The 18,589-nt window shown below is 46.1% G+C and overlaps 1 pseudogene; it reads right to left on the reverse strand.

The window, feature by feature from the left end:
- Positions 1-8,381: 8,381 nt before the first annotated feature.
- Positions 8,382-18,340, reverse strand: LOC123405228 (annotated as a pseudogene).
- Positions 18,341-18,589: the final 249 nt, after the last annotated feature.

The raw sequence follows: 18,589 nt of genomic DNA on the forward strand, positions 1-18,589 counted from the left end.
ACCCATTCATCACTCCCGGTACTTTACCGGCAATGCCTGAAATCTTTCCGGAAGCCAAATGCAACTTTCATATATATCAATCTTTACATCCGGACCATTCTGGAGCTCCTAGTGACATCCTGGATCTCATCCGGGACTTCGAACAACTTTTGGTCACCAACACACATAACTCAATAATACCAAAACGTCACTGAACCTTAAGTGTGCAGACCCTGCAGGTTCGAGAACTATGGAAACATGACCTCAGACAATCTCTGGTCAATAACCAACAGCGGGACCTGGATGTCCATATTGTCTCCTACATATTCTACGAAGATCTTTATTGGTTGAACCTCTATGCAAGGATTTAGTTAATCCCGTACAACATTTCCTTTGTCCTTCGGTATGCTACTTGCCTGAGATTCGATCGTCGGTATCTCTATACCTATTTGAATCTTGTTACTGGCAAGTCTCTTTACTCGTTCCATAATACAAAATCCCATGGCTAACTCTTTAGTCACATTGCTTGCAAGGCTTGATTGTGATGTTGTATTATCGAGTGGGCCCCGGGATACCTCTCCGTCAGACGGAGTGACAAATCCCTGTCTTGATCCATGCTAACTCAATAGACACCTTCGGAGATACCTGCAGAGCATCTTTATAGTCACCCAGTTACGTTGCGACGTTTCAAACACACAAGACATTCCTCCTGTGTCAGTGAGTTACATGATCTCATGGTGATAGGAATATATACTTGACATGCAGAAAAGAGTAGCAATAAGATAACACGATCACATGCTACGCTCATAGTTTGGGTCTTGTCCATCACATCATTCTCCTAATGATGTGATCCCATTATCAAGTGACAACACTTGTCTATGGCTAGGAAACCATAACCATCTCTGATCAACGAGCTAGTTAACTAGAGGCTTACTAGGGAGAGTGTTTTGTCTATGTATCCATACATGTATTTGTGTTTCCATTCAATACAATTCTAGCATGGATAATGAACGATTATCTTGAAACAGAAAATATAATAATAACTATATTATTATTGCCTCTAGGGCATATTTCCAACAATCTCCCACTTGCTCTAGAGTCAATAATCTAGCTTCACATCACTATGTGATTTACAATGTAATGAATCTAACACCCATATAGTTCTTGTGTTGACCATGCTTTGCTCGTGGAAGAGGCTTAGTCAACGGGTCTGAACCATTCAGATCCGTGTGCACTTTGCAAATATTTATATCCTGTTCCTTGATATAATCTCGGATGGTATTGAAGCGTCGTTTTATGTGTCTGGTCCTCTTGTGAAACCTTGGTTCCTTGGCTAGAGCAATGGCACCACTGTCCTCACAGAACAGATTTATTGGATCCAGTGCACTTGGCACAACTCCAAGATCTGTCATGAATTGCTTCATCCAGATACCTTCTTTAGCAGCCTCAGAGGCAGCTACGTACTCCGCTTTGCATGTAGATATTATTTAGCATCTCCTCAAAAAAAGATATTCTTTAGCATATTCTAAAAAAATAGAAAAGGGTTTTGAAATGATACGATATGGAAGATGTGGAGGGAAGAAGCTTACAACCTGCATGAGCTGAGATATCTCAGACTGCTTCATGTTGGCACCAACCCTCTCCAGCCCAGCCTTGAGCTCCTCGTAGTTGATCTGCTCACTATTGTCGGTGTCCATCATCTTGAACATCTCCTTGAGCCCTACAATATCCTCCTCGGATAAGTTCTCGGCAATCACCTGCAGGCACACAGTCACAAATTTCCTTATTTCCCAGACTCACATGAATACGGACACGGTGGCCTTGTACTTCCTCCGTTCAAAATAAGTGTCTCTGTTTCAAAATAAGTGTCTCAGGCTTTGTATAATTTTGTAGTATAGCTAGTACAAAGTTGAGAAACTTATTTTAAGACGGAGGAGTACTACAGTAGCATAGATGAAACCGGTGCTCACTCTCAACGCCATCTTCTTGAGCTTGTTCATCACCGATAATTAGCTACGACGAGGCGGCGGTGCCGCTCAGTCGGAGTCAGAGGCGCCCCACTCCCTGTCGGCGTGGGATTTCTCGATGGCTTGGTTGAAGCGGAACTCGTCGAGCTCCTCTTCCATCTGCTGGCGCGCGACTAGCTGCAGCAGCTCGTCCTTGGTGTGCTCCATAATCTCGGTGATGACGCCGTCGAGGTCGTCGTCGTTGACGTAGTCTCTCGACAGAAAGCCGAGGCACGGCGCCAAGCCCTGCTCCTTCCCCTCCCTCTTCGGAGGCGGCAGCGGTGTGCGTGCAATGGCGGAGCTCCCCGCGCCAGAGGAGCTACCAGACGGTCGCCTCGCATCGCTGCCGCCATCTGGCAGTCGTACTCCTCCACCTCACGCCGATCGAACGCAGGCGGCGGCGCGAGCCGACCGCTTTGCCCCATTCCGAACCTTGTCGGAGCGGTTTCCGTCGCCGGAATTGCCGCCGCGCGAGCTAGAAGATTCGGGCCTCATGATCGTCGCACGGCGACGCTTGATTTGCGGCAACGGGGCTGGATTTCATGGTTTTGGTGGTCGCCGGCGGCGAGAGTGGCGCAGATCTGGATGTGTAAATAGCTAGGGTACGACACATTTGACCGTATAACTAGAAGATTTAACTAGTGAGACTGACATCCCTGGCCCATGGGCCAGATTGACCGGTCAGCCCCCCACGTGAGCATGAATAAACCTTTTCTATTTACTGAATAATCCAGAAAATGCTATAAACTTGTAAATTCAATATCTTTTGCAATGCAATTCATTTAAATGGAATTGTCAACACATCTAAATGTAATTGTCAACACATCAATACCCTATAGATCATGTTACACACCCAAAACCACTTATCAAATTCATTTTCATGTTTGAAACTTGTTTAAATGTTGGCCAAACTTAGGTTTGACCCAGTTTGAAATGAACATAAAAAAATCAAAAAAAATCAAAAAAATTGGAAAATTAGTGCGCATGTTCTTACTTTGTCATATACTAACAACTCAAATTAATTTAGCTGTTTTAGACATGGTGGACAAAAAACTTGCTTAGAAATGGATTGTTTACCCTACATTTGGAGCTAATTTGAAATTCATGTGTGAAGACAAAGTGGTTTTGTGTGTTGAACTTGAAACTTTCAAAAACCTCACAAAAGCTTCATTTTGGAGTGACTAATAAGGATCCACGCTTGGTTTTTCATTTTCATGTATGAAACTTGTTTAAATGTTGGTCAAACTTAGGTTTGACCAAAGTTTAAAATGAGCATAAAAAATTCAAAAAATAATAATAAAATGAAAAATCAGTGCACATGTTCTTACTTTGTCATATACTAACAACTCAAATTAATTTGGCTGTTGTAGACATAATGAACAAAAAAACTTGCTTAGAAATGGGTTGTTTACCCTACCACTACGGGAATCGGGTAATTTGCCGTCTTTGAAGATCTTTGCCATCACCTTTTCGTCGTGGATGACAGCAAAGACCATTTTTGCCGTCTATAATAAAAAACTGTTGACGGCAAAGAATGACTGATGGCAAAGACATATTTTGCCGTCTGTAGTAAAAATTGCTGAAGGCAAAGGAATATTTTGCTGTCTGTAATAGAAACAGATGACGGCAAAAATATTTTGCCGTCTGTGATAAAAACAGATGACGGCAAAGACAGATTTTGTCGTCTGTAATAGAAACAGATGACGGCAAAGGCCAATTTTGCCGTCTGTACTAAAAACTGATGACGGCAAAGAAGAAGCACACCACGCGGATTCCTCTCGTGGATCAATGACATGGCATCATCCACACCGCACACACATTCCCACAGCACCACCATATGGATCCCCACCCCACCAGCCCACCCACGCACATCCCCACCCCACCTCACGTCTCCATCAACCACCCCACCGGCCCACCCCACCTCACGTCTTCCCTCACGCACGAATGATGTGGATCTGGATCGATCTCTTCCCCCCCCACCCCACCACGCTCCCTCCACCTCACGTCTCCGGCGACCTGGACTCTCGCCGCCGCCACCCCCGCGCCGACCACCCACCACCCGTACCTCCGACGCCCACCGCCCCCTCCCTCTGGTGCCCGACCACTCACCTCTACCTCCGACGCACCACCACCCACGCTCTTGATCAGGTCGCCGGCGGCGGAGCCCCCACCCCTTGCGCTGACCACCCAGGCGGCGGCAAGCGAGGCCGACGGATGGTGCGGGAGGCCGGCGCTGACAGGCCGGTTGCTGGTGCGTGGGCTGGTGACTGGAGCACACAGGGAGACATGGCTGTGGCGATGGCATGCGGGCCGCCTGGCGCCTCCCACCTCCGGCGTGCTCGTCACATCGCCCGCCTCGACGCGCCGCCGGCATCCGTCTCCTTTGGTCTCCTCTTCCTCACTATCTCCCTTCTCTCGATCTGCACGACTCCTCCTCGGCTGCTCTCCTCTGCAGGCGGCGGACATGGGTTGACGGAGTGGGCAAGGTCCAATGGATTCGGGATTCCGCGACCAGATCCAACAGCCGCCGCTGCACTTCCCTACCGGCCGCCGCTGCTCGCCCCCACCGGCCGCCGCCACGGGCGAGGGTGGTGGCCAGGTGGGCCAGCGGCTCGTGCGGGCATTCCGTGCTTGCGAGCATGGCTCGGGGAGCTGGGTCAGGTGGCCATGGATCCTCCTCCTTCCTGTCGGGGCACCTCCCATCCTTCCTGTCGGGGTACCTCCACTCCTCCGTCCACCTCGTCGGCCCCTTGTGTGCTAGCGGCACGGATCTCGCCTCCCCGGTCGCGCAGAACCCTCCACTTCTGGCGGCGAGTGTGCTATTGTTCTTCTGTGTGAAATAATGAGCGACAATGGATGTTGAAATATACTAGTACTATTTTGTTTCTTGCATCAGTGAGCGATGGATGTAATGCGTAAATCTGGCTCTCTCTTGTAATATTTGTTCGTTCTTAATACTATTGGTTGTGAAATCTCAATGGAAGATTTTGTCTACGCCTTCGACCATTTACTCATGCCTCTCCTCCTGGATTGTTATTTATATTTTTTAAGTAAACAAAAAATTTGCCGTCTGGTATTAGCAACAGATGACGGCAAACGTTTCTTTCGCCGTCTGGCATTTTGGTCCGGCTGACGGCAAAAAATTGACGCCGTCCGTTAGTGGGAGGTTCTGTCAGAGTGCTTTTTTTTTCCTGTATGTCTTATAATACATGACGGCAAAGCGTTTGTACTAACGGCAATAATTTTGTCGTCTTCCCGAACAAATGCTGACGGCAAAATTACCCTTTGCGGGCACATGGTCTGACGACATTTTTTACCGTCATGGGCTGACGGCAAAAATTTTGCCGTCTGTAATTCTCTCTTTGCCGTCTTTAGCGTCCTGACGGCAAAATGCCCGATTCCTGTAGTGTACCTTTGGAGCTAATTTGAAACTCATGTGTGAAGACAAGTGATTTTGGGTGTTCAACTTGAAACTTTCAAAAACCTCACAAATGCTTCATTTTGGAGTGACTAAGAAGGATCCAGGCTTGGTTTTTCATTTTCATGTTTAAAACTTGTTTCAATGTTGGTCAAACTCAAGTTTGAAATGTGCATAAAATATTCAAAAAATCAAAAAATTGAGAAACCAGTGCACATGCTCTTACTTTGTCATATACTAACAACTCAAATTGATTTGTCTGTTGTAGACATGGTGGACAAAAATACTTGATTTGAAATGGGTTGTTTGAAAACCCTACAACCTCGTTCTTGATAGCCATCTTTGTGAAGGTTTTTTCTTGAAAAACTCCATAGTCCAGGTTTCCTATTTTTCCTATCGAGTTAGTCACATAGAACGATGATTGGCATAAGTTTTCTATTTTTTTGAATTTTTTTTGAATTAGTTATGATCAACCCTAACCCTTGAAAACCTCTCAAAACCCCTCAAAAACCCATCAAAACCCCGCACCTGCCGAACCATTGGATCACCGTGAATGGACGGTCTGGATCAGGCAGTAGGACTACGTCAGCGATCCGCGGGCTGCGCTTTCTTTGGCTGGTCTTTTTAGCACCTTTTTTTGCAACGTTCTGAAGCAACGGCACGTGCAGATTGAGCAGGCCTACCACACGTTTTTGGGATTAATTAAATCCGGCCCACCTGTTGGACCGTCTCTTTCTTTATCTCCAAAAACGAGGAGCCCGCTGGCCCATCTCCATCGAAATGTTACGCTCCTCCCTCCTCGATTAACTGAAGAATTGCTGCACTCTGTTAACTGAAGAATTGATGCACTCTGTTAATTGAAGAATTGTTGCACTTTATGAATTCAATTGCTCCATTTTATTCATCAAGGGAAGCAAATAATCAATGGACTAACTAGACCTGTAACTGAGAATATCATTACAAGAATTCAGGCAAGTTTGGCTTCACACAATTTCAAATTGAGCTAACAAATGATGCATGACTAACTAAAACTACTAGCTTGACACACTAACTGAAACTCTAACAAGTTCTAGCGATTGATGAACATCAAGTAGAAGAAACCCGGGCCACCCAAGAAACCCATAGCAATGACACAACAATAAAATGCTCCAGCCATCATACTTGCTTGCTGCTTCAAATCGATCAGCTGATTTAGTTGCTTGCCCATTTTCTTCAACCTTAGAATCTGATTTCAGATCAACAAGCTCTCCATGAAACATAGTCTGTTTGGTTGTCCAGCCATCTTGTCGATCGATTTCGTCAACCATCTCTTCACCATCCTCAATTCTCACATACTCTCCTTTTCAATTATCAAACCGTAACAATGCTACCTCTTGCTCTAGACCCCAGAAAATGCTCTCCCTAATTTTTTTTCCACCACATTCTTCACGGCCTTCTCTTCCATGCTCTGTAGGTCTCTTGGATCAATCTCTGCAAAAGCAATCTCCCATGTCATAATTGTATCTCCCTCTATGTCCCGCATGCTACCATCACCTAGATTCGCCTTAGAAGGAAGAAATTCCACAGTGAATTCGAATGTTCGAGCACCACCACCCCTGTTTGTCAATGGCGGGGCTGTGTCAGGTGAGCTAGCGAAAGCAAACGAGGCACAAATCGCATAGGTTGGAAAGGATGTTGTTGTCTCTAGCATCTCCATCGCGGTGAGCCCCCCCCCCCAAATCTGGATCAAAGCGACCAAAAACAGAGGGAAACAGAGGCGATGCAGTGAGATCTATCTCGACATGGAGGAGAACAAGACAGGGTTCCGGATTCACTCAGCACAACCGCCGCCGTCGCCGAGAACAAAAGCTTCGCCGCTGCTGTCACCCAGAACAAAAGCTCCGCCGCCGTCGCCGGCTCATTGCCGGGAACGAAGAGGAGGGTGCAACACAGGTTCAGACAGGGGTACCTATTCGGACAGGCACGGGGACATGTTTCACCTGATGCACTGACAAGTGGGGCCCGTAACTGGATGCACCGCCAAGTAGGGCATGCGCTTATGTGGATAAGTTGTGGGTCCAGCCCCTAACAGCTAATGAGGGTATCGGTTCAGATTAAGGGTCATGTCGTGTCTGGGCTATTTCCTCGCTCAAAAGTGTCGCACCAAGGCAATTCGGATGAAAGACGTCTCACTCCTTCTAATTCACCTTAAAGATGTCGTACATGAGCTATTGACCCATAAATTCAAGTCTTCAAACATGGTGAAACGTCAAGAAACTATAACCCGCAAAAAGAAAGATTATGAAATTATAAAAAAAGCACTACGAAACATGGTTCTCCCTCCGTTACAGTTTAGATGATGCGCATGTCTTTAGGACCAAGGTGAATCGTGATTGACTCGAATTTTCTTTACAAGCGCTCATACAATAACCCCGCAACGCCTAATTATTTAAAAATATACTACACAGTAACTCACACAATCACTAATGAGAAGTTCTCATGCATGGAGCTTTTTTACCGCGCGTGCATACCCAATATTTTCACTACACATGCGTCATACTAGTATTCCTAATTAACTAGTAAATGTCATTTGTTTTAGTTTTTTATTTAAAAATATATGTAAAGGGAATCGCATCTTTTAAAAGAAAGAACTAAAACATTATGCAACTATTGTAAATTAAGTTTATTATGAATGACTGCTTGATATGACCACATTCATGCAATAGCTCGGATTGAGCAATACTCCCTCCGTTCTAAAATATATGTCTTTTAAGCGATTTTACTATGTGTCTACATAGGAAGCAAAATGATTGAATGTACACTCTAAAATATGTCTATATACATCCGTATGTGATTTACTAGTAAAATCTCTATATTTAGAAACGGAAGGAGTATTAATTAAATATGCATGCATGCATGTGAATCTCCAATGTAATCAACGGCGAACGTATGCTTATGTCGACACGTGCAACCTACTGCAATGCATTCCATCACACATGCTACTGCCCTCCTCCGGGCGTTATCTGCGGCAGTTCCAATATGCCGCCGAACCAGCGCTTGCAGTCGTAAACGGTGCAGAAGGTCTGCAGCGCCGTCATGAGCAGCAGCACGACGGCGGCAAGCAGCGTGAGCAGCCTCCACGACCTGAACACGTAGCGCTTGAGAAACCTTCTCGCTTTCACGGCCACCCTCCGGTTCCGGTGGGCGTTGACCTCCCTGATCACGCCGTCAAGCAGCGGCACCTTGGTCGGCCGCACTGCCCGGCACATCCCGTTCCACATGTCCGCCGCCTCCTTGTCGCTCTTCATGGCGTTGAAGATGATCTTACACTCTCTCAAGATCTTCACGTCCTTTGGGGTGTCGATGATGCCGTTCATCAGCTCCGTGTACCGCGCCAGCACGAGCGGCCCGCGCACGGCGGCGGTCTCGTATGCCACCAGGTTCCGGAGGATCACCTCCGTGTTGCTGTCGAGGTGGAGGACCGGCAGGGTCAGCGTCGCCGTGGCCGCGTCGAAGCCGATCCCCGCCATGCCCTCTGGGGCCGGCACGAACCGCACACCGCACGCGGCCAGCTGCGCCACCGACGGGATCATGATCTCCTGCGCCAGCGGCGAGTTGATGATGGTGGCCAGGTTCACGCCCTTGAGCCGCGCCTCGACGTCCGTCGAGGCCATGAAACTTCCCGAATAGCGGCGCCATTGCCGACAGCAGCGGCACCTTGCGCATGATCATCCCCGGGAGGTTCGTGTACAAGTTAATCATGTTGTTTTTTCAGGATTACGAAAGAAAGCTAAACCGAGTTTTAATAATATTAGGATTCCTAGTCCTAGTCTATTTCCATAGTCCCTTGTGGACGTATATAAAAGACACCCTAGGGGTGTTGATTGTAACACCAGAAAAACGAAAAGCAATACAAAGCAAAGGCACGACACGGGCCTTTAGCCATCAAATCCATCGATCAGTTTTATTCGTGTCGCTAGTTACGCAAGTTCCGTCAAGTAGCCGGCCGAAGCAAGAATCGCGTAGGCACGCCTGTACGGCTGCATACGCACGTTCAAAAGCCAACAATTGGTATCTAGAGCCTCGACGATCTACGATCTACGATGACGGACAGCGACGCTGAGTCAGTCGAGTCCGGCAGCGGCGGTGCCAAGGCGAACAAGAACGGCGACAAGGTGAAGAAGGACGTCAAGTCAGCAACCAGTGGTGGAGGAACGGGCGGCGCCAACGTCCAGGCGCATCGCAACATCCCCATCCAGTACCCGATGCTCACCGACGCCAACTACGGCGTGTGGGCGGTGAAGATGAAGATTATTCTCCGATCTCTTCGAGTGTGGGAGGCCATCACGGACGACGACGTCGACGAGGAGCGCGACGAAGGTGCCATGGCCGCCATTGCCCAGTCTGTGCCGGATTCCATGCTGGTGACAGTGGCGGAGTTCAAGACGGCAAGAGAGGCGTGGAACGCACTCAAGGAGATGAGGATTGGAGAAGATCGCATCACCAAGGCTCGGGCACAAGTGCCGAAGCGCCAATTTCACAAGTTGCAGATGGAGGAAACTGAATCGGTGAATGACTACGCCATGCGTCTTACTACTTTGGTGGGAGAGATCCGCGCGCTTGGTGCAAAGCTCGATGAGACCGAGATCGTGGAGAAGTTTTTCAGTTCTGTCACTGATAAATTCACGTACATCATCGGCACGCTCGAGCAGCTTTACGACATCGACGACATGACCATAACGGAGGCGATCGGACGATTGCGGACATGGGAAGAGAATGCTCGTGGCTGTCTGAAAGGCAAAGGAGGAGGTAGTGACCAACTCATGTACTCGCGCGCAGATTGGGAGGCCCCAAGTAGCAAAGGAAGACGTGACGGTGGCGAAGGCTCAAGCAACACGAAGGGCGATGGACAAACCGGAAAAGGCAAAGGAAAAGGCAAACCACAAGGTCGTGGTAAGGCGGGCTAATCTAAAGAGCAGAAACCATGGAACTTGGACTTGTCCGAGGTCAAGTGCTATAACTGCAATAAGATGGGTCACTTTGCGAAGGATTGTCCAAAGCCTAACAAGCGGGAGATCAAGGCAAATTTGGCAAAGCAGGAAGACGAAGGTCCAGGTCTTCTGATGGCCGAAGTTTGTGATCTCGCTGAAACGGTGGTTGTGAAACCAAGCCGGAAGGTGCTACTTCATGAGGAAAAAGTGACACCAAAGTTATCCGGTGATCAGAACGTGTCGTGGTATCTCGACACAGATGCCAGTAACCACATGACGGGGTGCAAGGAGAAATTCCTCGAGCTGGAATACGATGTTGAAGGCTCGGTCAAGTTCGGTGATGGTTCAACTGTGGAGATTTGCGGGCAAGGATCTGTCCTCTTTGAGGGTCTCACAGGCGAACATCACATACTCACCGGAGTGTACTACATCCCACGGCTGCGCAACAACATCATCTCTATTGGGAAGCTTGACGAGAATGGATGCAAGGTGAATATAGAGAGCAGAGTGATGACGATCTTCGACAACCTCCGAAACGTGCTAGCTCGTGTTAATCGCACACGGAATAGGCTCTATATCCTCAACCTTGATCAATCTCAACTGGAGTGTTGGCTTGCCAAGATTGATGATGATTCGTGGTTATGGCATGCTAGATTTGGACACGTTAACTTCTACGCCTTGAAGAAGATGTCAAAGATGGAGATGGTATCCGGGATGCCAGTTATCGACCATGTTGATCGAGTATGTGACCGGTGCTTGGTTGGAAAACAGCACCGCAGGACGTTCCCTGCTCAGTCTACCTATCGTGCAAGTGATGCACTCGAGCTGCTCCATGGTGATCTATGTGGCCCTATCACCCCAGCAACTCACGCGGGAAATAAGTATTTCTTCCTCGTGGTAGATGACTACTCAAGATATATGTGGGTCGTTCTCCTACGATCTAAAGATGAGGCGTTTGAAGCATTCAAGAAGTTGAAGGCTGCAACAGAGATGGAACACAGGCTGAAGGTTTGCGCTCTACGGACAGATCGCGGCGGAGAGTTTACGTCGAATGAGTTCAACGACTACTGCGAGAAGATTGGCATAAAGAGGTTCCTCACGGCACCATACACGCCGCAGTAGAATGGGGTCGTTGAAAGGCACAATCGAACCGTCGTTGACATGGCAAGGAGTTTACTCAAGAGCAAGAACCCGCCGGGGATTTTTTGGGGAGAAGCTGTCTCGACGGTGGTCTATCTTCTCAACCGGGCTCCAACGAAGGCGGTGATCGGCAAGACTCCGTATGAAGCAATTTACGGACGTAAGCCGAATGTGTCTCATCTAAGGACATTCGGGTGCGTGGCACATGTGAAGACGGCGGAGCCGCACCTCTCAAAGCTTGCCGATCGTAGCACCAAGATGGTGTTCATCGGATACGAGAGAAGTTCCGGCACCAAGGCATACCGCTTCTATGATCCACAAACCAAGCGTCTACGGATTTCACGCGACATCGTGTTTGAAGAAAACAAAGCGTGGAATTGGAGTGCGCAGCCGACGATGCTCCAAACAGTAACATATTTGCAGTTGAATTTCCAACTGACGATGATGCAGGAGAAGATGTCCAGGTGGTTGGCAAGACGCCGAACCAAGGTGGCCACAATGGTAGTGATCATCATGGTGCCGACACCGACGACGACGTGCATAGGTCGCAAGGAGATAGCGACAACAAAGCGCACGACACGGGTGGAGATCTCGATGACAACATCGACAACGAGGCGCATAGTGACGATGACAATCAAGATGATGGTCATGATCACGATGACTACGCCGACGACGCGGATGTCGATGACATGCCCGAGACTCAGCCATCTTCCTCAAGTGCATCAACATCGACACAATTTGTGTCACCTCCTTCGCAAGCCACAATGGACTCCTCAGGGCCTCGTCGCTACAAGATGCTCAAGAAAGTCTACAAGTACACAAAGCCAGTTACGCTCGAGTACTCCGGACTATGTCTGTTCGGAGTTGAGGAGACGGCGAACTTCGTAGAGGCGAGCAAAAGCCATAGTTGGACGCACGCCATGGATGAGGAGATGAAGGCGATTGAGAGCAATGGCACGTGGACTTTGGTAACCCGACCTCCAAACCAAAAGGCGATAGGTTTGAAGTGGGTTTACAAGTTAAAGAAGGACACGGAGGGTGCCATTGTGAAGTACAAGGCAAGGCTTATTGCAAAGGGCTATGTACAACGTCAAGGAGTTGACTATGATGAGGTGTTTGCACCGGTTGCTCGAATCGAGACGGTGAGAGTGCTCCTAGCTTTGGCGGCACAAGAGGATTGGAAGGTTCATCATATGGATGTTAAATCCGCTTTCCTCAACGGCGATCTCACAGAAGAAGTGTACGTGAAACAACCCCTCGGCTACGAGAAGAAAGGCGAAGAAGGGAAAGTTTACAAGCTCAAGAAGGCACTTTACGGGTTGAAGCAAGCGCCAAGAGCTTGGAACTCAAAGTTAGACCAAAGCCTGGTCTCGCTCGGGTTCAAGAGATGTCCCCTCGAGCACGCAGTCTATACAAAGAACTCCAAAGGCTCAAACCTGCTAGTTGGAGTTTATGTCGACGATCTGATTATCACCGGAGATAGCGTACAAGAAATTGAACGTTTCAAGATGCAAATGAAGAACAAGTTTAGCATGAGTGATCTGGGATTACTCAGCTATTACTTGGGCATCGAAGTGAAGCAAAGCTCCGGAGAGATTTCCCTATGTCAATCGGCTTATGCGGTCAAGTTATTGGAAAAGTGTGGCATGTCCGATTGCTACGAGACACAAGTTCCAATGGACCAACATCACAAGTTGAGCAACCGTAGCTCAAATCCGCCGGTGGACACCATAATGTATCGGAGCGTTGTGGGCAGCCTAAGATATTTGGTGCATACCCGACCTGACTTGGCTTATTCAGTCGGGATCGTGAGTCGTTTCATGGAGAATCCGACAACCGAGCACATGAGCGCGGTCAATCAAATCTTGCGCTATGTGAAAGACACCATTAATATTGGTTGCACGTACAGAAAGGGAAAGGAAGGATTGATCCTTCGTGGATATTCAGATAGTGACATGGCAGGTGATGTTGATGACCGAAAGAGCACAACGGGCATGGTTTTCTACCTTGGCCCGAATCCGATTAGCTGGAATTCTCAGAAGCAAAAGGCGGTGGCACTGTCTTCATGCGAGGCAGAATACATAGCGGCAAGCACGGCGGCTTGTCAAGCAGTGTGGCTGAGAAGACTCCTAGCTATTCTTGCAAAGCGGGAGGTGCAGAAGGTGTCACTGAAGATCGATAACCAAGCTGCAATCTCGTTGTGCAAAAATCCGGTTCATCACGAAAGGAGCAAGCACATAGATACCCGGTTCCACCATATCCGGGAGTGCATTAAAGAAGGGTTGATCGAGGTTCAACATGTGAACACGAAAGACCAACTTGCCGAATATTTTCACCAAGTCCCTCGGTCGACAGAAGTTCATCGAGATGAGGAGGAAATTCGGAGTGCAAGAAGTGAAGTCAAGCAACAAGATTAAGGAGGTGAATGTAGAAGTTAATCATGTTGTTTCTTTAGGATTAGGAAAGAAAGCCAAACCGAGTCCTAGTAGTATTAGGATTCCTAGTCCTAGTCTATTTTCATAGTCCCTTGTGGACGTGTATAAAAGACACCCTAGGGGTGTTGATTGTAACACCAGAAAAACGAAAAGCAATACAAAGCAAAGGCACGACACGGGCCTTTAGCCATCAAATCCATCGATCAGTTTTATTCGTGTCGCTAGTTACGCAAGTTCCGTCAAGTAGCCGGCCGAAGCAAGAATCGTGTAGGCACGCCTGTACGGCTGCATACGCACGTTCAAAAGCCAACAGTTCGAAGCCGCGCTCATCGGCTTGGAGATGAGGTTCTTCTTGATGAACCACACAGGCGCCACGTCGAAGCTGGAGACCTGCATGCACGCCTGCTTTACCTTGTCGTAGTCCGGGATCTGCTGCTCGAGCGCGTCGAGGGAGAGGACCTCCTCTGGGACCAACGGCGGGAGCTCCGCCCCGTCGGCGACGAAGACGGCCGAGGCGGGCACGAGAAAGTGGTAGAGGAGCTCCAGCAGGTGCGCGTGCTTGGCGATGTCGCCGGCGATGGCCAGCGCGGTGGTCTTGATGGGGCACACATCCCTGATGAAGCGGTCCAAGACGGCGTGCATGGCGTTGGCGGCGGCCTCCTCGGAGGCGTGGCGGAGCTGGAGCGCGCCGGCGAAGAGGAAGAGCGGGATCTGATTCTCCAGCATCATGGGGTCGCGCACCATGGCGTTGATCCAGTTGGTCGCGGAGGACACCATGTCAATGGCCACGTCGACGTGGTAGCTCTCGAGGAAGTCAAGGAGGAAGCACGTGTCGATGGCCATCATCCATGCCAGCGTCTGCCCATTCAAATCAAGGAACCTACATTCATTGTATTTGTACGTATACATAATCAGTGGTACTCCCTCCATTTCAAAATTCTTATTTTAAATTTATAGATATGAATGTATTTAGTTATATTTTAGTATTTAAATATACTTATTTTTAAAAAATCTAACATAAATTTTTTGGGACGAAGGAAGTATTAGCTTTCACTTACACAGTACTCTACATATCTTATAGAAGAGCATTACCGCCTGCATGCAATTATCCTTGCAACATGCAGCCAATGGGTGCACTGTTCTTTGGTCATGCAATGGCTGGAAACATGAAGGGGCCAAAGTGCTTTCTAAGGCCTTTCACTATGTAATCGGGACTTGTGGCTGGGTGGCGTTTGTGGTGGTGGGCCCTATCCTATCATGGATCTATGTCCGTTGTTTGGAGATGGACTCGTGTAGGTGAAGGTCGTCGTTTGGCGTCATGGTGGCGCCGATGGCGGAGGCACCTGTCAAGGCTGGCACCTCAATCTACTCTGAAGATGAATCGGTGAAAGATGGTGACGACGACACATGTGAGTGCGATAGACTGGTTTGTGCCTCTGATCCGGTATGTGACTCGGTCGGGGCCTTCGGCTTTAGATGTTAGGTTTAGGTAAAAGGCCTGGGTATTTGGCTCAGCTTGCACCCCTTCATCATATGGATAAAAGTAGCGGCAAATGTCGTCAAGATGACGGATTTAGACATATTATTGTATTGTTTTATAAGGTCTTCGAAAATAATCAATAAAATAATCACATGCATATCTCAGATGCAGGACCGGGTCATCCTCTTTTAAAAAAAATGTAATCGGGACTTGATATCTTAAAATATCACCATCACATCAACGGTGTCCGCACAAGAATTTTTAGCTTCGCTTGAGCAATGTGTGTTTGCAAGATGAAACAAAGTAGGACCCACACATGCATGAAAGTACTTGACCCAGCCAACTTTCTTCTACACATCAGAGGAGGCTAGTAGTAAAATAGTACTCCATCCGTTCCTAAATATAAGGCCTTTTAAAAATTATACTACAAACTACATACGCATGTACATAGACATATTTTATAGTATAGATTCACTCATTTTGCTTCGTGTGTAGTCTCGTAGTAAAATCCTTAAAAGGTCTTCAAACGGGGGGAGTAATACCTTATTACATGAAAGAAGTGGGCACCGGAGCAAGTAGGTGATCCATTTTCTTGAATTCTTTTTATGGCATCGGATGGATAATGTAGGGCACCGATGCTAAATGCATCAAAAGTTGATTTGGCATCAATTTTAGCCTACACAGTGAAAGCCCTAATCTTCTAATCCGGAGTTCAAGACGATGCAAAAAAAAAATCCCGAGTTCAAGACTGTTGTAAATCTTTTTTCTGTCTTATATGAAAATATGATATGTCTTTAGAGTATCTTCCAAAAAAAAATCCCCAGCTCAAATCCTGTATAAGTAGTAAAATCGAAACAGATAAAAAAATAAAAAGATTTCGAATTTTGTTTTGACAACAAACATTGCTTAGTTTCCTCCCTCAGTGCAATTTTTTCTGTGATTTGAAATCACATTGATGGAGGTCTAGGTTAAAATAACAAAAACAACATTACAAATTGTTTTCAAAATTAGTCTTTTGGAACACCATTTGTTTCAACCAGAGCATTAGGAATGTTTTCTTCATGAATTTAACTAACAAGTTGACTTGGTTCTCTTTCTAGTTATGAATTTAACTAACCAGTTGCACGTAATTTTATCTGTTGTATTTACCTTGCTAGCATATAAATAATTTCTTGCATAATAGTTGCTTAGTTATAAAGCTTACAGTGGTATCTTATCTCTTTTATAGGCCCTTGATTGGTTGGACTCAGTAGTTGCATCATTACATCGTTTAAGTTGTTGTCTCCTTACTGATATGATGGCCTTTGGTGGTTGTTCTCGCCAATTAGGATTAAATCCTTGTCTCGAACGTTTTCGTTCGAATATGGCGGCCGCAGCGTGTGGCGCTTATTCCTTCTTACTCCCTCCGTATACTTATAGTCCACAAATAAGTGTACATATAGATTTATACTTAGTTAAAAAATTTAAAATTTGACTAACTTTATAAAAAAAATAGCAACATATATGGCAGTAAAATGATATATTTGAAAACTTCATATAAAGATAAATCTATTGATACTAATTTAGTGTCATAAATGCTAGCATTTTTTAAATAAAATTAGTCAAAGTTTAACTAGTTTGACTGATAGAAAAGAAAAAAATACACTTATTACCGGACGGAGGGAGTAAGGCGCTATTTCGAGAATACTCTAGTAGGTAGTTGTTTCATTTATGTTGTACTTGTTCAGTCACAGTTGACTTTATTATATACTCTGATCAGTAATTCATAAAATAGTTGTATGTGTCATAGTAATGCGGAGGCCGCCGAAGGTTTAACTTCTTTGTTGCAAGAGAAAAAAGTGTGTCACTGCCAATTTGTTTTTGAGTGGCTAGCTTGCAGAAGTGATTGGATAATGCTAGTTAAACATTGAAGCCATTATTCTTTGTGTGTGTACGTCTATGCCGTCAGTTTGAATGTAAGTTTTTTATTATTTTATTGTTTCGGGGTGCAAGTTGCAATCCTCTATATTATAAAAACTCCTGTTTTATGTTTGCCTATCAAATAAAATGCTAGATTACAGAATATTAATTAGGATAAAGTGTTTTGTGAAAGCTACATGTCACCAATTTGTATCTGCTGGCTGGAAATGTCAAATTGCTTACCAGCAAAAAAAAGAGGAAATAATGTCAAATTGCTGTGCTCATCCAAACTCTATACATGCACAGAAGCAATACCCTCACTTATCTTTTCTTTCTCATTTCGAGAGTGGATTTTCAACACCCGGGTGCCTAGACACCCTCTATAAACAGTAACATTAAAACAAATAGAAATAAAATAAAAAATTTAAAACTTTGCAAGATCAAAGATGATCAAACTTTCTAGGTGCTTGAAAGTTTTCGTGCCAAAAAAACATTTGAAGAGCTCTACACAGGAAAAACTTTTTAGTACTTCAAATTTTGAGCTATTTTATCACCGAAATCTGAAATTTGTGTGTACACTTTTCTCTACAAGATATTTTGGCATGAAAACTTGTAAGATTCTACAAAGTTTGACCATCTAAAATGTTGCAAAGTTTCAGATATTTTTGAACTTTTTATTTATTTATTTTACTGTTCATAGATGATGCCTAGGCACCCGGGTGCTGTTACACCTTTCTCATTTCAAAAGCTAAGTGAAATCTCGTGCACAAAAACTAATTAAATGTCAAATTGCTGTGCTCATCCAAATTCTGTACTTAGCTCATCCAAACTCTACACATGCACAAAAGATAAATGTCAGATTGCTGTGCTCATCCGTTCTCAAGTTCTCGACTGGATGCCTTCAAGAAACCGAAAAGGCAAAAGGAAGACCCGTAAAAGAAGAAAGGAACAGTATACATACGGTACCTGTTATAGGGTGCCCGGATCGTCTCGTGCATCTTCACAAACATCATGAAACTATAACCCGCAAAATGAAAGGTTATGAAATTATAAAAAAGCATTACGAAACATGGTACTCCTTCCGTCACAGTTTAGATGACGCGCATGAGCAATCTTTAGGACCAAGATGAATCATGATTGACTGGAATTTTCTTTCCAAACGCTCACACAATAGCCCCACAACGTCTAAGAAGATACTGCACAGTAACTCACACAACCACTAAATGAGGAGTTTTCATGAATGGAGCTTTTTTATCCGGCGT

The sequence above is a fragment of the Hordeum vulgare genome, chromosome 6H (genome assembly GCF_904849725.1).
Source record: "Hordeum vulgare subsp. vulgare chromosome 6H, MorexV3_pseudomolecules_assembly, whole genome shotgun sequence".
Taxonomy (NCBI): domain Eukaryota; kingdom Viridiplantae; phylum Streptophyta; class Magnoliopsida; order Poales; family Poaceae; genus Hordeum; species Hordeum vulgare.